At 37.4% G+C, this 20,678-nt stretch overlaps 3 long non-coding RNA genes across 3 annotated transcripts; 2 read left to right on the forward strand and 1 right to left on the reverse strand.

The window, feature by feature from the left end:
* Nucleotides 1-922: 922 nt before the first annotated feature.
* LOC139960118 (uncharacterized) lies at nt 923-5,171 on the reverse strand. Its single transcript, XR_011790363.1, has 2 exons — nt 4,596-5,171; nt 923-2,985 (listed from the first exon to the last, which is right to left on the reverse strand). It is a non-coding gene; the product is annotated as an uncharacterized lncRNA (long non-coding RNA).
* A 1,752-nt stretch (nt 5,172-6,923) lies between these two features.
* Nucleotides 6,924-9,994, forward strand: LOC139960426 (uncharacterized). Its single transcript, XR_011790514.1, has 3 exons — nt 6,924-7,540; nt 8,340-8,554; nt 9,454-9,994. It is a non-coding gene; the product is annotated as an uncharacterized lncRNA (long non-coding RNA).
* Nucleotides 9,995-12,445: 2,451 nt separating this feature from the next.
* On the forward strand, nt 12,446-16,724 carry LOC139960590 (uncharacterized). The gene is made up of 2 exons (XR_011790571.1): nt 12,446-15,459; nt 15,866-16,724. It is a non-coding gene; the product is annotated as an uncharacterized lncRNA (long non-coding RNA).
* Nucleotides 16,725-20,678: the final 3,954 nt, after the last annotated feature.

Here is a 20,678-nt window from a genome sequence, read left to right on the forward strand (position 1 = left end):
AATTTTGTTTTTGATAATGGCCCCAAATAAGAAGGTTACAGCGCACCATAAATTAGTCAAGGACAAATGGTGTTGATTGTCATTCAGTCTGTTGTTTATTTAATGTTAAAAGACCAGCTGGAAAAAAACACATTAACAGCTCCAATCCCCCCCCCCCCCCCGCCCTCTTTTCCTTGGACTATGACATGCCAAGATTAATTGTGCCTGAAAGTAATCTTGAAAAAGGTATGAAAATAGAATATACTAAAGCTGATCATTTGTAGTATACGCTACCTTTATGAAGGGTCATGGCATTGGTAGATGCGTTCACTTTAGTTTTAGTCATTTATGACAGTTTAATAACTTCATCTGATATGCTTCATGAAGGCATCCATATAGATTTATACATCAGGCAAAATTGTCATTTTATTTCTTATCAGTTTACTTCTCATTACGGTACGTCACAAGCCTGAATGACATTCAAGTGTGAGGCTGAATCTGCCTAGATACGAAGATTCCTATTTGTGTCATTGCAATGACTAAATATCCGACCAAGAAAAGAAAAAGCAAAATATATTTGATGAAAGTTATCTCAAATGTATTGCCAAGTGGAAACCGCAAATTGAATAATCATGTAAACTTGTGCTGTTTGCTATACGTTTTTATATATGTTAGAGCATAGTGAGAAAAACTACTAACATTGTAAGGGATAAGGCCTATATACACATATATAGAGACACAACAAATAAACCTTGTACGGTATCAGTTAACTATATAGCACATAAACTAAACGACTAGCATTTTAAGGAATAAGGCCTACACATATAGACACAAGAAATAATACTTTTACGGTATAAATTAACTATATAGCACACATATAATTCTGCATAAATGATTCAAGAAAACAATATAAAACTATTTTTTTTTTATATGGTTGCGAATATATGTATAGCCAGCTTCACTGTTACGAACGTCAGACTTTTGGAGTAAAGTTATAAAGCTGTATAAATTAAATCCATCCAGACACGTATGATGGGATTTATATTTGCTCCAGACCCATGTCGCCAGTAAATGCCGCATTAACAAGCTCTTGGGCCTTAGGGTATATAATGCTACTCCCCCCCCCCCCATCTCTCCCATTACATACCGATAAAAAGGAAATTGGTTCCCTGATCCTGTACCCTTAGTTGACGCTGGTGGCCCCTTTGGCACTAGTCTCACCCGCTGGATAATTTAGCAGCCTGTATATCTAAAAAAAACTTTTCAGCTAACTTATACATGCTATGACTAACAAATGTTTGTGCCTAAGTGATACGTGGTGAATATGATTTATGTTTTTATGTCCCGATTATCAGATATTAATTTCGCCCCTGTCCGCCCACATCTTGGATACCACTTGCTTTAGTTTACCATGTATATAACGGTATAATTTGTTCTTGTAAATAACACGCAGTCATAATATTTGAGGGTGTTATACTTGATATCTGTATTATTCGAATATTATTGTATATATCTGTTTATTGATATTGTGTCCTTTCCGATGATTCCAAATATAATTCAGACTTAGATTTAGTGATCTTCTTTTTGGTCCATATTTTCTGTAGCAGTCGTGCACCACACCGAGAAGAGCCGGGTGTAGGAGGGGGAGGTTGAAAAGGCATATGTAGATTCCACATGACTATATGGGCTACTGAGACGCATAATTTATTCGTATTGATTTATTACTAGTGGGCCTATACGAACAGAAAGGGTAATGAGGTAAACCAAATTCATCATGCTAGACCGTAAATCACATTGGGATGTAAATGCAAATGATGATTTTTCTAATAAAACATACAATTTTTAAAAGAAAAAAGATTATATGCAAATTATAACATATAAACTATATGCATATAAGATTTTAAACAGTGGAACATGCCCATAGTTGTCGATAGATTGCTGATATAATAATCATATCACTGGGATATTTTTGATAGTTTCAGTTTACATGTGTTTGGCAAATGCAGTTAACTTTCTTTCTCCATTTATTTACCCCTGGATATCATTCTACCAATTAGTAAGTGTTTATATAGGCCAGCCTATACAACAATTATTTGTCATAGAGCGACGGCAATCATTTTACACTTACTCTATATTAAACATAATATTAAGATTGAGATGACACTTGTATTTACATAGTTTACTGTTGGTCTCTAAACATCAGTCGTTTCTACCCTATGATGTTTTCATCGGTACTCGAGAATCGGGCGAAATCCTGTTTTTTGAGCTCACCCTACGTATGACTGTACTGTCTGATAGTAATTGCCTCTTCTTCATACTTTTTTCAAGGTTCATAATTTTCCCAATTTGTCCAGGTAAATGTGTCACAGATGTCACAACTCGATTCGGTTTTCTTGTTGTCTTATCATCCTCCGACGATTTCTCTTCTACCGATGATATGGTGTCATTCGAAGATGTCCGTTTTAATGAAGATGTGCTGATAATTTTCCGAAAGCGGAAAATTTCAGGAGTCATCGGATTAAGTAAGTTGCGTGACATTTTTTACCACTAATACACGGTACACACACACAGTGATCTATATAAACAGTTACGTATCAAATATTTGTTGTAAAATCTAAAACGGCAACATGTGACACAATTTCTCAAAGTTGTTTTCCACCTACTAGACCACATTTGTCTATAGTTATTGAATTATTTCTTCCAAGATTCTAAAAGTCATGATATTTTGCTCAGTTATTGACAAAGAGGCAGCAGACGAGCAAGTTATTATACCAAAGCTCCCATTCGGTGAACAACTATAAAAATTGGCATACCCACTGAAGAAGAAAAAAGCGTGTATCTTCCGATTGTTTTATATATTTTCCGTGTTAAAGAGACAGGGTTGATAAACGGAGTTCGTTGGCAATCGGACGTCCTCATATGAGTAACGTATATTTTCTACGTGCCAAAGCGGAGTTTCTAGTCTGAAAACTACATGCTGACAGTGATGAAGGATTCCATTCCAACCTGGAAAGAAAAACACGAAACGTGGTAATTAACTGAATGATGGAAAATTGATTTTCGCAGACCTACAGTTGGCCCATATCATGCACAAGGGCACACTGGGTAGGAACCGGTGGGTAGCTGCATGGGTCATATGATGTGAAATGCACAGACGGTCGAAATACATCGCTTGTTTTATGGCCTCTGTGTCACCGGTTTGATATCATTGAGCCGGTAGCAATTCATGCCCAGTCCGCCCCTAGTATATTTGTTAAATTTATTGAAGATGGTGGGCTTATGTCAGATATTAGTTAGATAATCCTAGACCTACTGTATACTTGGTGTGAAGAGGGCGGTGAAGGTGTGCGGGGCTATATATTGCCCGAAATATGTTATTTTTTTTTTCATTTAAAGTGTTGCAAAAAATTCCATAACATAGCAAACCTTATATCCTCATTAGGAATTTAATCTCGACGGTGTATCGGTAAATAATCACATGTACAACCATGCATGACGATGTACTTTTTTTTTTTGCCAGAATTGGAAGGGAAAACAGGGGAGTGTAGGATTAGGGATCGGTATGTTCGTTTTATAATGGAATACATTAATGAGGCTTTAATACTACAGACTCATTTACGGTAACACTTTAATATCAGATTAAATATGAGCAGGGGCAATGTACTAGAGGAATTTGCCACTTCACTCCAACACCCACCCCCTCCCCACCCCCCTCTCCCACTCAAAATATTAAAAGAAAAATTGATCAATGCCTCTATAAGAAAGATGTGTAGAATGAAAAGTATAATTTTTCTCTTTCATTTTTCAAAATGTAATACTATAGCAATTATATAAGTGCTCTTTGAGTTTAGAGTATGGAAGATGTTACTTGCTCTTGGGGTTCATTGTTACCATCTTTCTTCGACTATCATTAAAAACCATGATTAACACTTGCAGTATGTCATTTACGACTGCCTTACACGAATATGGTACTGATATATAACAAGCAATATATGGTATAGACCTATAATTAAATTCGGAAAATAAACAAACATTTTCATATTGCATTTTACACGTGGTTAACTGATGAAAATTAGGAAATATTGATAATCGAACAGAATTAGTAAAGACTATAGTTGATTTAGTGCAATGGTTAATCTGGTCAGCAATGTTTCTTTTGAACCTAATCCCTGGTTTATTTCCATTTCAGCGACAACGTTATGTTTTCTGTATTGTCTTACATTTGATATATTTACTAGTAGTATATAATCAGCTCGGTTAATATAATTTACTTCCACCATGGTATTTGTACTACAACCGACAAATCCAAAATAACGCCATATTTTGACCGAATGCAATCGTTTATATAATACCTATTATAAGAGTGTAAGATCCTGGATTTTAAAAGGAGGAATTGTGGCCCCGTGGTCATTGAAGCAGACTCCCATGTACGGGGAGAGGGTGATCCTCTCACAGAAAAAAATAATGAAACGTGAAATGGTGCATTCCCAGTGTGGTATATTATTAAGGTTACAAATTAGGTCTAAGATCAGTGTTTTTGACGCAAGGTTTTCAACACGACTATACACACAAGCCTTTCCCTCAACAAGCTCAAAACGAAATGAAATTTCACTTACCAGAGAGTGTGTAGCATATACGAGAGTCTCGACTATAGTCGTCGCAGAGCGTTCTCTTTAGAATGCGTCTATTGCAGTATTAATAAATGTCTTCGATGTTTGGTTAAGGATTTTCTCTGATTCGTGTGCACGTTTAGCCTATCGTGAATTATACTAGTTCCTCATATGTGTCTTATATTTAAAGGCCACAGTACATAGCGCGCCTACACTCCACAAAACAGTATACACATTAACGTATACGGTATGTGGCATATACTGATATCCTATGCATGGCTCAGATTGCCCCAAGTTTTATTTTGTTTGTCCCTGGACCAAAGATTCAATAGAGACTGTATTGATTCGATGAGTTACATACACTGTGGCAAATAAGCACCATGGCAACGGAACGCGGATCGCCGTGGACTCAGGCCTCAAACTATATATGCGGAGTCAAAACGGCCTGGTCAATACGCTTGTATAGATTGCGGTCAAGGACAACGAAAGGTTTCAACAATAGGCCTAGTGCTTTTAGCACAGCGGTCCTGCCAACAACCCTTACGGCCCCTTGTATACGGAAACCTGTCAACCTTCCCACAAATGAACAGAACTTGACAAAAACGGGGAAAAAGGACCATTCACTTCCTACTGTTAGAAATGTAATTGTATAATTATTTCACTGTTCAGTTTATTGGCACATCAATCCCTCTGGTGTATTCAACTTGATTTTTTTTTTTATGTATTGGTCTCGATTGACTTCTGAAGCAGATCTTGCTGGGATCAAAAAAATGGGCCGTCACTCTTACAGAGAGGAAGAGGGTTCAATCTTGTAGGTACACAGACCTAGAGCAGTGGGATAGAAATTATTAGCTATGACACAGATTTAGGGGAAAACCACAACGTTTCCTCAAAACATTCCAGCAAAATGGCTCTTCTGCATGTGTCTTCCATGCATGTCCCATTAATCCAGTATTTGACTGATATTCATCAAAAGGCCACAAGCCTATTTATTATACTTTTTTCTCTTAACTTTTGTCATAACATGACAAGTTTTCTTTACAGTTTTCATTTTTCAACAAAGATAACTTTTTGGATTACAAAGGACACAGTTTACCAACAGAAATTACCCCCCAAAAAGTATGCTCTTTGTTACCAAGCAAGGCAGGTAACTTATTAGTCAAAACTATTGAATGAAATGTTTCACCCGAAAGGAGGTGAGAGCGGTACTGAAGAACTCAGTAGTGCATAGACTCTAGATTTGTGGCCTGATTAATTCGCAGATGACATTGCAAGGGTCCTACCTATACCACGTAAGATTTGTCACAGAGGTTCTACTCGTAATGCGTAAGCTAGGTTGGCATGTAATATGCATTTCTGAGTGGTCGAATGAGGACTTTATTTCAGGATCCGCGTTATAGTCATTGCCGACTTGGCAATCCGCGGTGCCACTCACAATTTTGCAAGATCGCTGAAAATGAATGCATAGTTGTCCCTTTCGAGAAATCAAAAGGGGCAGATTTGAGGTTTCTGTTACAAAACTGCAGGGAGGGCACGTGCTCCGTGGCATCTAGTGCCTTTGCTCATATATAAGATTAGAAAAGCGAATATAGCATTATTAAGTACTAAGTATTGAAGATCTTGATTAAGTTATAAGCACATTACTTGGATACATGCAAAGTCATTTGTTTAATGCTTTCAAATATGATGAAATTAAGGCTATAACTCCTATAAAGGGCTAACGTATAACTACAAGACAGTGAGACAACGTATAGGAGCTTGTGCGCGCGACGGTGAGTGAGTGATAATTTCCCATCAAACCTATATGGACAGCGCGAGGGCCGGATGAGGCGAGGTGATGACGACATCCATTGAAGGACCTACACTGAAAATATAAACTAGTCAATATTACCACGGACTGACGTTAAATTAGTCTGTAACGTTAGTCAATGCACATGGACTAGCAAAAATCTTCGTTTCATCGCTGCTTCTTAGTCAGTTTACACTGACTAAGGAAAATATAATCGCAGCTTAGTCGGTGGCGACGGACTAAGGTGTTTTAACCCATGGACTAAGAACGATACGGACACCCGATTTACGCCATAATCGTAGCTTAGTCGGTGTCGACGGACTAATGTATTTTAACCCACTTCGATTCACTTCAATTTGGAAACCGAGAGGCAACGGCAGCTTGCTGGACTTGGCATAGTTTCAAACGATCACTCTAAGCAACTTTCAACCGTAAATCACCCAAGAAGGTCTTTAGAAGAATGGAGGTATTAACTGCCATCATCGGCCTACCTGTTATTCCTTTAACTTGAAGGTAAATTTAAAGTTAATTGTGAGGCCACTGGCACTAGTACTGTATTATGGTTAGTGTAACGCTACCGTTGTCACGTTGGCGTTTCGCAATACACAAGTGTAATGACAGTGAGTAGCCTATAGGCTTCTACTGGGTACTGCAGTGCATTCTCAACACTAAAGTGTGCATTCTAAACACCAATTAACAATGTGTTATGTGTGTATTGGGCTAGATTGAACAGTGGCACATAATCTTCTAATTTATTCCCAAACAAATGCTGGAACTATAAGTCTCAATAGTTTATTTGAAGTCTACACTCATTTGGTAAAGATTTCCTGTAATTTCCCATGTGAATCTAAATGGTTAGGCTTTGTGATATTGAATAAGCAAGGCTAGACTTTCAAACGTACAGTCACAGTAAGCTGAACAAATTATGTTGGCTAGTCAACGGTATTATATGTTGCGAGCAGTCAGGATGCACGCTTCAGTTCTATTTAACCTTTTCATTTATCATTTTTTAGTATTTAATTTCCGGTCACGCCCAGGAAACAATTGCGACATTCCTTCACGGTCGACTTGTTTACTGTAAGAAGTATTAACCGTTTTTTCTCAGGAAAGCTTGATAGTCTGAAGTTATTATAACATGTGCTTTTAGTATACTGCCAAAAGAGTAAGTTGTTGTATTTGTATTGATATTTTATGTAGAAGTAACAGAAAATTTAGTATGTTTAGTTTGGTCTATTTGCACGTTTTTTTTTCTGTCCAATGTAGTGCAGGGTTCACTTGCGCGAATTCAAATTATTCTGTTTATGTATATGTATATGCATCGATTCGTAGATTATGATGTTTTTTGACATTTATTTGTAATTCAAGCATATCTGTTTAGTAGTAAAGTTTAAAGGTTAAGATTAATTAGTTTTCTCTTTTTGGTCCTAGATTGAATGAAACTCATTGACGTAAATAATAGATCAGATGATACAGTTTAACGCAGTTGCTAAAACTCTGGGTATTCTCTAGTCTTCGCCGGTCCATTATGTACTTTAGTACTACTAGTAAGACTAAATTAAAACGACCGAGAGACAAACTTAGTGTAACAAAGTACTGATTCTCCTCTAGCCTAGGTCTAAACAGGCTTGTTATGTGAGCAAGCAAAATAACAACTAAAAGCTATTAGGCCTATAAGTAAGTTGGCTCAGTGCATTTCTGTTTCTAAAATTTTATATTTTTAAAGATCATAAAAACAAACAAAGATTTAGCCCATGTTTTATTATCTCTGTATTCTGGGCATTTGATTCTGGTTGCAATGGTGATGACACTCTCGTTCAAATTTTCAGCTTTATGCAGTCTGCTTCAAACTTTGGGATTGTTTTTTGAGACTATAGTGGAAGCAAATCTCACATAACTTTGTGGTGACAACTTTATTTAATTTTTTTTCAAATGATGAATACTTTGCTGTTTCTTTTTTCCAGCAGGAATTGAAAAGCCAAATATCTAAGTCAAGGGTGAGGTTTCCTGTGATGTATGACACCAGTGTGGAGGCAACAACAGAAGAGGAGAACTGTGTTATATATGGCTTAAAGACATGTTTTATGATGATATATTGGTACCCTCCGCAGAACAAAAGAGTTTATCCAAGAGTCCAAAAAGCAAAGGAACAAGTACCATAGAAAAAAAAGATGGAAGAGTGAGTTTAACTATTGTACCCAACTGTTTAATGATATTAAAGATACTTTAAAAAAAAAACAGTCTAGTATATCATTAACGTGCAAGCTTCATAAGTTTGGTCAAATTTTCACTGATCTGTAGAGCGGGAGTCCAGAGGGTTTGGTTAGCTGGGAAGGTAACCAATTGCCTGGTACATCACAATGTTCGCAATGCATTCCTGTATATGAAACCTGACGACTGGCAAACCGACTGTGGTGGATGTGGCTGGGAGAGCAATTTTAAAGTCACCTAATAGCTAACCTAGATCAGCTTTCATGGTAAGCACATCAAAGTAAGAACAATGTGTCAGGTATGGCCCCAAGAGCAACAAATGGCCATCGCCAGTAATTATTGGTGGTGGGGTACCCCTGCCAGTGATCAACAATTGACCCCTCACGGCTGACCTAGGTCAGCTCATGAGGTAACCACTTGAAACCTACTGGAAAATGTTGGTTAGGACTTCAGATAAAAGGGATGGTCATTGCCAGTATTTTTTATTGGTGGGGTACCCCTGCCAGTAGACCCCCAATATGCCCATCCCCTCATTGACCTAGGTGAGCTCATGATTTGACCAGTTGAAACCTACAGGAAAATGATAGGTATCACTTCATATGTAAGGATGGGCATTTGGGATCATTATTAACATGATTAACATAATTATTAAGCTTTGAAAAATAACTTGGTGTTATGCTGTGCAAAGCTAATAATTATTTGGTAAAGCTGCTATTCCTGGCTTATAATTTGAGGGACCTAGATTTAAATGTATACCTCCCAATATGTTATAAAATTTTAATGTAAATGTTAATGTATGATAATGTGAGTTATCATGTGCTATATCTGTATCTGTGCTTACACGTATATCATATTTTCTGTTCGCAGGTCAATAATGGTGCAGATTTTGGCTTCCTAAAGACAAGTGGGAGGCCATTTGTAGTTAAGAGAAACACTCTTTGTTCGTGAAGACTTAACTGGTGTCGATTTGGGGTACCACTTTAAAACGAAAGTGATGAGGAACCCTTGCCCAAGATTCAACTTTGCATTATTGTGCAGTGCTATACTTTTGCGATTCATGTTTGATCCATTAACTTGTCTTAACTTTGTTGGAATAAGATCATATTTTCAGATTTTTGTTTACAGTGATTTCTTCTCTATCTGTCGAAAGTCAGCCTTTGTAGACATCAGAAGTTTTATCAGAAATAAATACTGCCAACGTACACATTATTTGTGTTTCTTCTGCTCTCTTTTCTTTCAGTGATGCTAGTCAGTGAAACTAGTCGGGTTTAATTCTTTCAGTGATTCTAGTCAGTGCAACTAATCAGTCGATACCGACTAAGAAAGGTTAGTCGGGAGAGGCACCATCCTGACTAATGTAAAACCTGCTATAAACTAGTCGGTGGCTCATATAAATTAGTCGGTAAAGACCGACAAATGTCACCAACTAATGTAACCGACTAATATACATTTAACGACTAAGAAATTGTTGATCGACTAAGCTGACGGACTAAGATGACCGACTAAGAAATCCAACTGACTAAGGAATAAATTAGTCGGTATAGCAACTGACTACGGCTATGTTAGTCGGGAGAGGCACCAGATGGACTAACGTTTTGTTAGTCGGTGAACCAATTTAAGTTTTCAGTTTATAAACTATCACGTAGCAGCTGAGTGTAAAGTAATAGGGACGTATACAGTTGTAACGATAACTCATTCTATCGTCATTTCGTGTTTAATTAAATGGATATGTTAAATATATGAAAAATGTCGCCTTTGTGAGAATATCAGCAGAAATTGGTCAAATCAGTTTCGTATTTGCGTTAAGTTCAGAACTAACCATAACCAATATTCCAGCGCTAGTGGTGTGATATACATGCATGGTTTTAGGCAGGCCTATTTAAGCACTAATATACAGTTAAGTGCTCATCCTTATCGAGTAGGCGAGTGCATTAGCCAATATTAACAGTGTGCCACTATGCATTTAGATCTGATCATTGCACAAAGATTACGCAGAGTAATAGTCAAATTTTGATTCACCTAACTATTCTGCACGACGGACAGACCCCTCAGTGCACACTGTTCTTATTAATGAGTTACACCTCGAGAGAGCTTCGATTGAGATGAAACCTGAAAAAGATCTACATATTACAGTCAAATGACCAGTAACTGCCTCGTAACGCCTCCCACCACATAAATGCTAAAAACTCAATTATATAATTTGTTAACAAGTGCAGTTAATCCTTATAAAATGTGTTATGAAGTTGATACGTCTTTTTTTTTTTTTGCAGTTTAATTTGATAATGTTTGATAGAACTGATTCTAATCCATTCATATATACCATATCACGTAGGTGATTATCTATAGTTATATTGGCTTTTATTTGATCATTATCTGATGATGTATAAATGTTAACATTTTGTCCAAATTGTTTGTCCAATGTATGTAAGAAATACTGACATATGAAACAGTGTATCGTGGAATCATTCGTGTCTTGCTTAGTGTCCTTCGTTGACGGGGGAGGGGGGCTGGGGGGTCTATGCGGCTGTCTAAACTTTGACCAATTGTTATCTTAATTTCAGTACCTTAATAGTCGATGCAAACAATCACAGCTTTGATGAGAATATCATAAGTAACCATGCCACATATAGGCCTCGTTGACTTTAGTGGTTTGTCGAATATGAATTACACACAACCTGACGATTAGAATAGATCGGGGAAGCACATTCCCTGACACACTCAGGGTAAAAAAATTATTTACATTATTGATTGCATGTTATTGAGCATAACTGTAATGCAGGACACCGTCATCCGTGAACGGTGTGGTGCGGTAGGGTGCTTGTATGGGGGAGGGGGTATAACTTCATGTGAGCGCCAAAACAGGTTGAAATCGATGGGTAACTTGATCAGTTCCTCTATCAGTGGTTGCGCTAACAATTTATATTCCAGTTTCATTTTTCACTGCTTGAACATATTTTTGTTTTCAAAGCTCGCATATCTTGCTATGATTTGTTAGTTTTTGACTTAGGTTATGACAATATTCTGACTTAAGGACAAAAAAATTCATTTGGCAGAATTTACTTTGCGTTGAAACCTATCATAGCTTACGACGAAGTACATGTTTCTATAAGTGTAACTTATAATGTGTCGGTGGGTTCATGTGCGCAGATCAGTATTGGATAATGGTGGGGACGCGTGCCTGTTCTCTGATACTATCTAAGCGGAGCGCGACCATGGGTTTGCGCGTAGCGAACAATCATTTTTTTGTTGTTGTGGCAAATATACCTCCCAGATCGCCGGAAATAACACTTCCCACATCCAATGATGCTCCTAAACCTCCTTAAATTTCAGATCTCATGGCTTAGAAATTTAGTTTGGGGAAATACATGGGCGTCTGCAGAAAAAAAAAATGAGGGGACAATTAATCCAAGTAGACTTTTGTTTACGATGGGTCTGGGGTCCTCTCCCAGAAAACAATTATAGACTGCCGCAAATGCGATTTCCGTCCAATATTTAACGACTGTGAATAAAATATAATAAAATGAGAACTGCTGGATGTCATTTGCACAATGCTGGATCAACCTGCGCCAAAGTTCAATACAGGGGAATTTGAAATGCAGCGTTTGGTGAAGACAAATTGGTAGGGACACGGTATATCATGTCCTCACCACTGAACAAGTTGGTGGGGACGCGTCCCGCTGTCCCCACCAGGATCTGCGCCCATGGGTGGGTTTGGGGGACATGCGGATTAAATTCTTCCACTGACTCCACAACTTGTAATGTATGATTGAGATTAGGTCAATTTTCATTTGACCAGTTAGACTTGCACGTACAGCAGTTAGTCCCTATACGTACATCCAAGGGCGGCGGAACCGGGGGGCACAGGGGGCACGTGCCCCCCACTTTTCCTCAGGTTAAAAATGTGCCCTTTTTCTACATAAAAATTGAGTTGTCTCAAGTTAGCAAGAGGCCAGGGAACCAGAATGAACACTCGAGAAGGTCCGTTTCCGGCCATCTGAGGGGTTCGTAAAACCAAAAATTTTCTTGTACGTACGCTCCGCGCCAACCGATGGTGGCGCTCCGCTCAGATAGTCGTGCATACAACTTTGCAAATCCTGGCTACGCCTGTGGGTCAAACTCAAAGCTATTTCGAATGGAAAAAAATGGTAAGATATTAACAAGAAATAAACTCTAATTCGGAAGATTCCTACATTAGCAACTAGCATGATTTCACCTCATTTTGTCTCAAAAGAAAATTTGTTCCTTGTTTCCCAATTTGCAAATTGGATATTGCAGTGCTAATATGCATTTTTCTTTGAGAGGGGGGGGGGGGGGCGTTGATGGAGTGATGTGTATACGCAAATAAGATAATACAATAAGATTTATAAAGGGTACTAAATATAAGGCTGCATCAGTCCAATGGAATTTCTGCAAAGTGCCCTTTGATGTCGGTGCCCCCCCCCCCCCCAGATTAAAAGTGCTTCCGCCGCCCTTGCGTACATCATGTTCAGTAGACCTTTTTGGCTTGGGGTGGGGCGAACAAGCTGCAAAATTATTGTTCTAATTCCTCTGACTATTGGAAGAGATCTATAACTGTGTACATCTTTTTTCAATCTTTTGTTCGTCGCTTTAATTTAGGTTTTAGGTTTAATTGCATTCGGCCATGGGGCTCTAGCCTGATGGCTGCTAAACGAACAGTTTCCACGTACTTGTAAAGCTATACCCTGACGTATAATCTCCCGGCAGAATCGATAATAAGCTGTACAGGGGCGCATATGTGTATTGCATCCCTCATGAATAAACATATGTTCATACTATCACCAAGGCAGCCGTAATACGCCATCAGTGATTTTGGCGAACGGTCATCTGTTACTACAATAGGCAATATAGCATCGACCGCCACGTTGGTAACTGGCTACCGAACAAGCTGCCGCTCTCTGTAGGTCTCGTAGGACTAATTGAAAGTTACTCGAGTGTGTCCAACATCAATAAATGTTTTTCTGGTTTCCCCGGACGATAATCCGTAACAAAGGCATGTTGATGAATGGCTCTGGAGAAAGAAAGAGGTAGTAAATATTTGGTCCTACTACACACAGCAACCCTCCGCATATATAGTTTGCTCGAACTGGCAACATTGACATTAGACAAAGCTATCATCTCTCAGAGATTACATTTGATAAAAACAAGCAAGTTGTGGTTTTCATTTCAAACATTATCAAGAAGATTTTGTTTATTGTTTATCGAAGAGATTTCCATTTGGTAAACATTATTAATCCGTATAAATCAGTTGTTTTTGGAACCTTTTGTGGATTTTTACGGGCAAGATATCTAAGACATCAGCCGTGCGTGCTTGGACTTAAGTGGTTAAGACAACCATCTGAAAAGATATATTTAACGTGCAAAGGAACTGTTGATTTTTATCAAAACATACATCGCTTAGACGAGGAACTATATATCCATTCCACTTATCATCAAGTAGCTGTCTTTTAAACAAAAGAAGCTGATTTTCATCGTTGGAGATAGCCATACTTCATCGAAGCCACGCAGTATCTACGGTATATATACCTCAACCTCAATATCTCGATTTCACAAGTGAATCTTACCAACCATCATCATGTCTTTCGATTTGATTACACCAGCAACCTCCCAAACACACCTCTACATGGCAGAAGAATATTATGTAGAACAAGAAGTAGATGGGAAGAAAGTGAAAAGAAAATTTAAGCTTTTCAAATCAATCAAGAAAATTCCAAAAAGTGTAAAGAAAGGGATGAAGGCAGAGAAATACATCCTGAAAGAGCAATTTGGAAGAAGTTCAGCCGTAAACACAATGAAAACAGAGAAGAAGATAGTAGGGAAGCAACTATCAGATAGTACAGCGGTGAGAAGAATGAAAGTTCAAGTACGAATTACTCCATCGTGCAGAGTTCCCGTTGCTGCAGCATGATTCGGTATTGAACGTTAGGCTAAGCCAAAACTTTAGCCTATACATGCATGGACGCATTATCTAGACGGTGATCCACAGTCCGAGATGAATGTTGTGGTCGTCGGGAGTTAAGTCAAGATGTTCTCTAATCGGCAGAGGGTCTAAAGCCATATTTTCATCGAAATACTGTACCATCCGAGATCGAGTATTGAACCAAGTTCCTGACACTTACGCCGCAGCCCGGGAAATCTAAACGTGGTTGCTAAGCAAGTAATTTCCACCTGATGTGAATGCTGCGAGCAGAATTCGAAGTGTCCAGTGAACCAGCTTTTCCACATTGGAACTATCAACATGGCCAATGTAGTTTAAACATTTGTAAAAAATTTAAATTTTCGTAAATTTAAAACAAAAGAGTTAAAATTTATGTATACTTTACAATACGTTCTACTCTGTTAACACGGATGACATGCTTCATGATGCATTTTGTACCTCGTCATTAGTATCTAAGCTTCTCCAAAAATGCTTGAACCTCTCAATTACTAGATGTTTAATTGGTCGTAATAGTTCGACCTTGATTCTTTTTATGTCTGTACACGGATAATTTCTCTCTCCTCAATAGGAAATCTACTGAAATAACTAATTTCACTGATCACATTTATAGCCTAGGCAGGCTTAATTTGTAATCTGTGCTTACGTCATAATAATCTTATATAATGAATGTATTAAAATGATAAATTCCTCAGTGTTATGAATTGCTTGTTATGAAAAAGTTCAATTATTTTATGCATACACGATGAGCTTTTATAGGCTTTCCACTGTATACACTGAGAAATAATTTTAAGCTTCAATTTCACGGGCTGTAAGCATACTTTTCTCGAATGTAATTGAAATACAGTAATTCTGACAAGGTTAATTAATATTCAGTGGTGTTTGTTTTTGGTTAAATTAATTATACATGTGCTAATTAGGCAGGCTAAAATCCTGCTATAACCAATTAGTCATCAACACACACACACACACACAGTATTTTTATTTTTCTGTGGCGTCCAAAACTTACTCCTTTTTTGCAACTTTTCTTAAATGAATGGAAGTTAGACAGGCTTAAAACCTGATACAACCGACTTAAATGTTAAATTCTTCAAATCTATGCATTGCTTGTTTATGGAAAGGTTAAATATTTTATGCATACTCAATGAGCTATCGTCGGCTTTCCTTTGCATACACTGACAAATAATGCTTCAATATCACATGCTGTAAACATAAATTTCTCGAAAATAATTGAAATACAGTAATTCTGACAAAATTAATTAATATTCGGTGGTAATTGGTATTTGTATTTGGTTAAGTTTATTATTTTATACATATGCTAATTAGGCAGGCCAAAATCCTGCTGTAACCAATTAGTCATCAACACACACACAGTATTTTCATTTTCCGATGTTTTAAGTAAATTTGATTCCTCCTTGTTATTGAACGGTTACAGATTTCAAAGTTACTTTGTTTTTGCCATGTTTTATTAGGTTATGGGGTTATCTTAGCCTAAACTTGGTTGTAAGTTAGGCAGGCTGAAAACCTGCTACAAACAACTTTAAAAGGGTTCCTTCATGGCACGTTTATGATAATATTCGTTGTTTCTGTGGAGTCCAAAACTTACTCCTTTTTTGCAACTTTTCTTAAATGAATGTACGTTAGACAGGCTTAAAACCTGATACAACCAACTTACATCAGAGTAGTCCACACGTGGAAACATTGAAGGTAATTTTATTTCCATTAAGTCATAGTCTTGGTATTTTATGCAGGTTTAAAACTTGCTATAATCAAAATACATGATGGTTTACTTTAAAAAAAAAAAAAGGTTCAATTATTTCGAAAATTATGACCGTTTTAGAAGTTTGCTTTTAACATATAGGACAAATTAAACAACTCTTATAATATAATTTTAAAATAGTGTAAATATTTTCAATTTGAATTTCATTAACGACATGACTTTAAACCAAAACTAAGTTTTAATTTTTTCTATTATGCAATATCGTAATGTAACTGATAATGTGTATTTTACTTAATTAAATATGCATTTTTTTTAGTTAGTTGATAATCGTTATTTCTAAAAATTAATACCGGTAGTGTATAATATGTAAATGAATTACTTTGCCATGTACAATGTTTTTATGAAGTATAATTATTTTTAATGATGATGCAAATCAAATAAATGTCGACACAAAATCAATACAAACGGATTATATTTCTTATTTAATTATTATATGTTCCTTGAATAACGATATAGAAAGACATTTGATATATCAAATTTGAGAAATAAATACACCGGTCCCGTTCCCTTCCCTTTCCTTCATTGTTAAGTGGTAGAATATAATACAATAAACCACTTGCATATATGTTTACCCGTTAATTCCTCCTCTTCGCTGGTCTTATTGTTTTAAACTTAGAATGCCATTACAGACATCGTGTTGTATAAGCCACACTTCTGCATATACACTAGTTTATACGCGTTATTTCCAGTCCTTTAATGTTAAGGAGTGCGAACTGTAGGTGGTAAAACCACCGATATAACTTGTATCTACTTCTCGCGTAGATTATAGTAGTACAAATCTTTGCATATATTCAACGCAAATTCGGCAAATTTCACACAATGGGATTATAGACCTCCTACTTATACGGACACACTAGTAGCCCCACTCCTAAACTCATCGATGTGAAATATGATGACGCCGGTTTTCTTCCTCTTAAAAACACGACCAGATTCCATTTTCACAGCATGATGTCGGCATAACGCAGGCACAAGGCAAAACGTCGAGCCATATCGATCGAACCACTCAACGACGAACTCGGACCGATATATTCCCGCCTAAAGCGGAATGGTCAAGTTAATTTCATTAATGCTCGTCAGAACCTCCGTGAACGTGGTACGTGTGCTTCTTTATAAAAGTGACCATTGGTTAATACTCTATCGGCGTTAGGGTTTCTTTTGTATTGTTATTTATTTCCATATATACTCCCAGGAAAGTTTCTTCGTTAGCATTAAAAACAGTTTTTCTTATTATTCCTTGTTATTCGTTCTACATAGTATTGACCATGACCTCGACGTGTTTGCCGGGCTGGGAAAAAAATAAAAGTGGAGAGAGAAACAAAGAATGAACACTATACACACTTGCACAGACCTCATGGGAGAGGGGGCGGTGTGGGCTACATTTCTAGTGGCAAAGATCACTTTAGAGGCCCGTGAAGATATTAAGAGCCTAAGAAAATATGAGATAAAGACTAATATATTCTCGATCTGTAGATCGACGGCACAATGGAGAATGCAGAAAGGGATTCCGGTGGCATACTTTTTCCCGGGGCTCGGACTGGCTCCGCCCGACGCAACTCGGAAAACTATAACATTTGATCTTGGTTGCCGCGGTAAACGTTTGTGCAGAATCCGTGGGTCTCGACTAAAAGGACGTACTATGCTCCAGTTATAGTATGAGGATACTAAATTGTATGGGAAATAACTTAACATGCACATGTCCATCTGTTATGTTGAATTATATCCTTTCCCGCAATTTCCCACAACTTACAAAGTATATATACTTATTTCGTGCCCCTCCCCTTAATTGCTATAAGGTTCCACATGCCGCATTAATGACAACTTCTCGCGAACAGTAGGCCTAGAATATTTTCCGTGGGCAGCTCTGTTTTGCTCATGCGCCTGATGTGGTCCGCTTCGCCGTTCGCTAAGTTATGGAAAGACGAAGCACATGGATGCAAACTTTTCCTTTTATCAACCAAGTTAGGCCTACACAAGGACAAATGAAAACTAAAAAACTAAAAAAAAACTAAAAAAAACGAATGAACACTGAAAAAACGTTGCATTAAATTTATGTGAAATAAATGTCTGTACTGATTTGTACTACATGGTTGTACATCCTTTATCAGAAACAACCAAAATAGTTGTCAACATAAATTTCGTTAATTAGAATATGATAATATATTTATAAATGATCATTTTATGCATGTATATTATAAATGTCAACAAAATCATGCCTATGCATTTATTATGTATGACAACCAAAACATAAAACCCGACGCAGATTGCAGTCTTAACAAGCTTGCTCATTAGAAATGGCAGAAATGGCAATGGGGGTCTTAATGCCAGGCTTGCATCTCAAGGGTGCCAGGAGGAGGTGACGGGGATTGTATACTTTAAGCACCAACCTTTTATCTATAACTCCTTTCCGCTTTTGCATTTACTGAGAACTAGGCTATACTGAACTTAGGCCTACATTTCAGTGAATCAGTGAAAAAAAAACCAACGAGAGACATATAGCCGTAAATTTACGGTTAGGATAATAAATACGAGTTGACAATTAATATTGAGTAAGTGCTTGTAGATAAACATTCACATCCTTCAAGATATGCATGGTTATCAGAATAAACATCTTTGCTTCTTATCAAATCATTTATAGCATAATACATATACAATTCACGCCAACATGGGCACTATGTGTGTATATATACCCTATACAATCAGGAAACGGCGATATGAGGAAGTGAACTTTGTCCTTCTGGTAAAATCAGTGAAGCGGAACTTGTTGAAAAGATTCAGTGTACTATATCTGATACACAAACTAATATAGCTAGGCTGCCTTTCCACGAAACAGCATACTATTATTAGCTGTACTACTTAATGTAGGCTACTGTAGCCTATATATATATATATGGTACAGACAGGATCTTGTCGTTTTGGGGACTCATCTATCTCCGTTGATGTACGAATCAATGACCTACGCTATACCACAACGGCGTAATAGGTATACTTAATTGACACTGGTTGTGCAGTGTATAATTGGAGCTATATAAACCAATATATATGGTTGGAACTTCGTATGTGTAGCTGCATCGGTTTCACATATTATATAATTCTTTTACGGTTTTACTCGCAAGGGCGATGGAGCTAACTTTAGCCACCGTTGTAGCGATTATCTTATTTTTGGTATCACTTGGACCACTTGTGGAAAGTTTCAAAGATCTTGTCTGGCCCGAAGAATGGCCACCTCCAGGTCGCCGCAAGGAAGTTAAAGATTCGTAAAGGCGTGACAGACCGATCGTGTGTCTACTGATTTAATTATAATTCTTCATATACTTGGTGCGTAATTACTGTCTCGATTTAACCGACAAGAAGTTAATAGAACATTTGATATAAGTAAAGGATCACGATCGTTAATCTGACGTCATTCATAAACTGACAATAAAGTTCAATGCTGGATAGTGAGAAACATTTGCAGTATAGTCGTACGCTAGTCGAATCAAGTAGAGTACTTAAGTATGTCTTTTTAAAGTTGTCCACCGACTAATAAGGCCTACTATCAGAAACTTGCAATTGGAAGTATCCATAAATATATCCACCTCTACGTGAAAATCGTCACACCCTTCTGACAACGTACATATGATACCGGTTCCGCGAGACGGGTCGTGGAAATCTCCAGACTCAGTAACGAATCATTCATGCGGATTAATCTTTTACTATTCTTGTGTGTCTCGTTGACCGATGAGAACGTTCTTGTTTCGAATTGTCCGGTGGATGAATGAATGAGTGGATACATTGGCATGAATTGAAGAAAGTCAGCCTCATCGGCCTGCTAAATCTTTCAAGATGTTTGACTACTTTTGGGTTTTAATTTTCTTTGTGATCTTAGCGGCTATAGTGACAGTGATCAATGCCGTACAGGAGATAATAATATCGGAAAGGAAAGAGGAGGCAAAAGCAAAAAAGAAAATTATGCAAGATTCCAGATGACCAACATATATCAGAGATGATAATTATATTTCAACGCAAGTTTATGTCAAGTTGTCACTGGGTTTTGGAATGGGCCTTGTTCGAGTCCACTGTTTCGACCCTAGATAAATGGACGTTGTAACCATATTATTTAATTGCGAAACTCCTGGAAATCTATGCGTTTTTAGACCTCACAGGTATGCAGGTGTCTTGTTCAAAGCGTTGATTATTAACTAATTTACACATAATACACTGAGGAGACGGATATTGATATATTCTGCATGTCCGGAAAGGACCACGTCTTCAAGTTGGTCCTATATAGCTTGTAAAGTAATATTGATGTGGTCATTTTTAAGCTTACTGTAAATTTTAACGAAGTAAGAAGAGATGGAAATAGCCCAATGCCGAGTCACT

This window comes from Apostichopus japonicus, chromosome 19 (assembly GCF_037975245.1).
Source record: "Apostichopus japonicus isolate 1M-3 chromosome 19, ASM3797524v1, whole genome shotgun sequence".
Taxonomy (NCBI): domain Eukaryota; kingdom Metazoa; phylum Echinodermata; class Holothuroidea; order Aspidochirotida; family Stichopodidae; genus Apostichopus; species Apostichopus japonicus.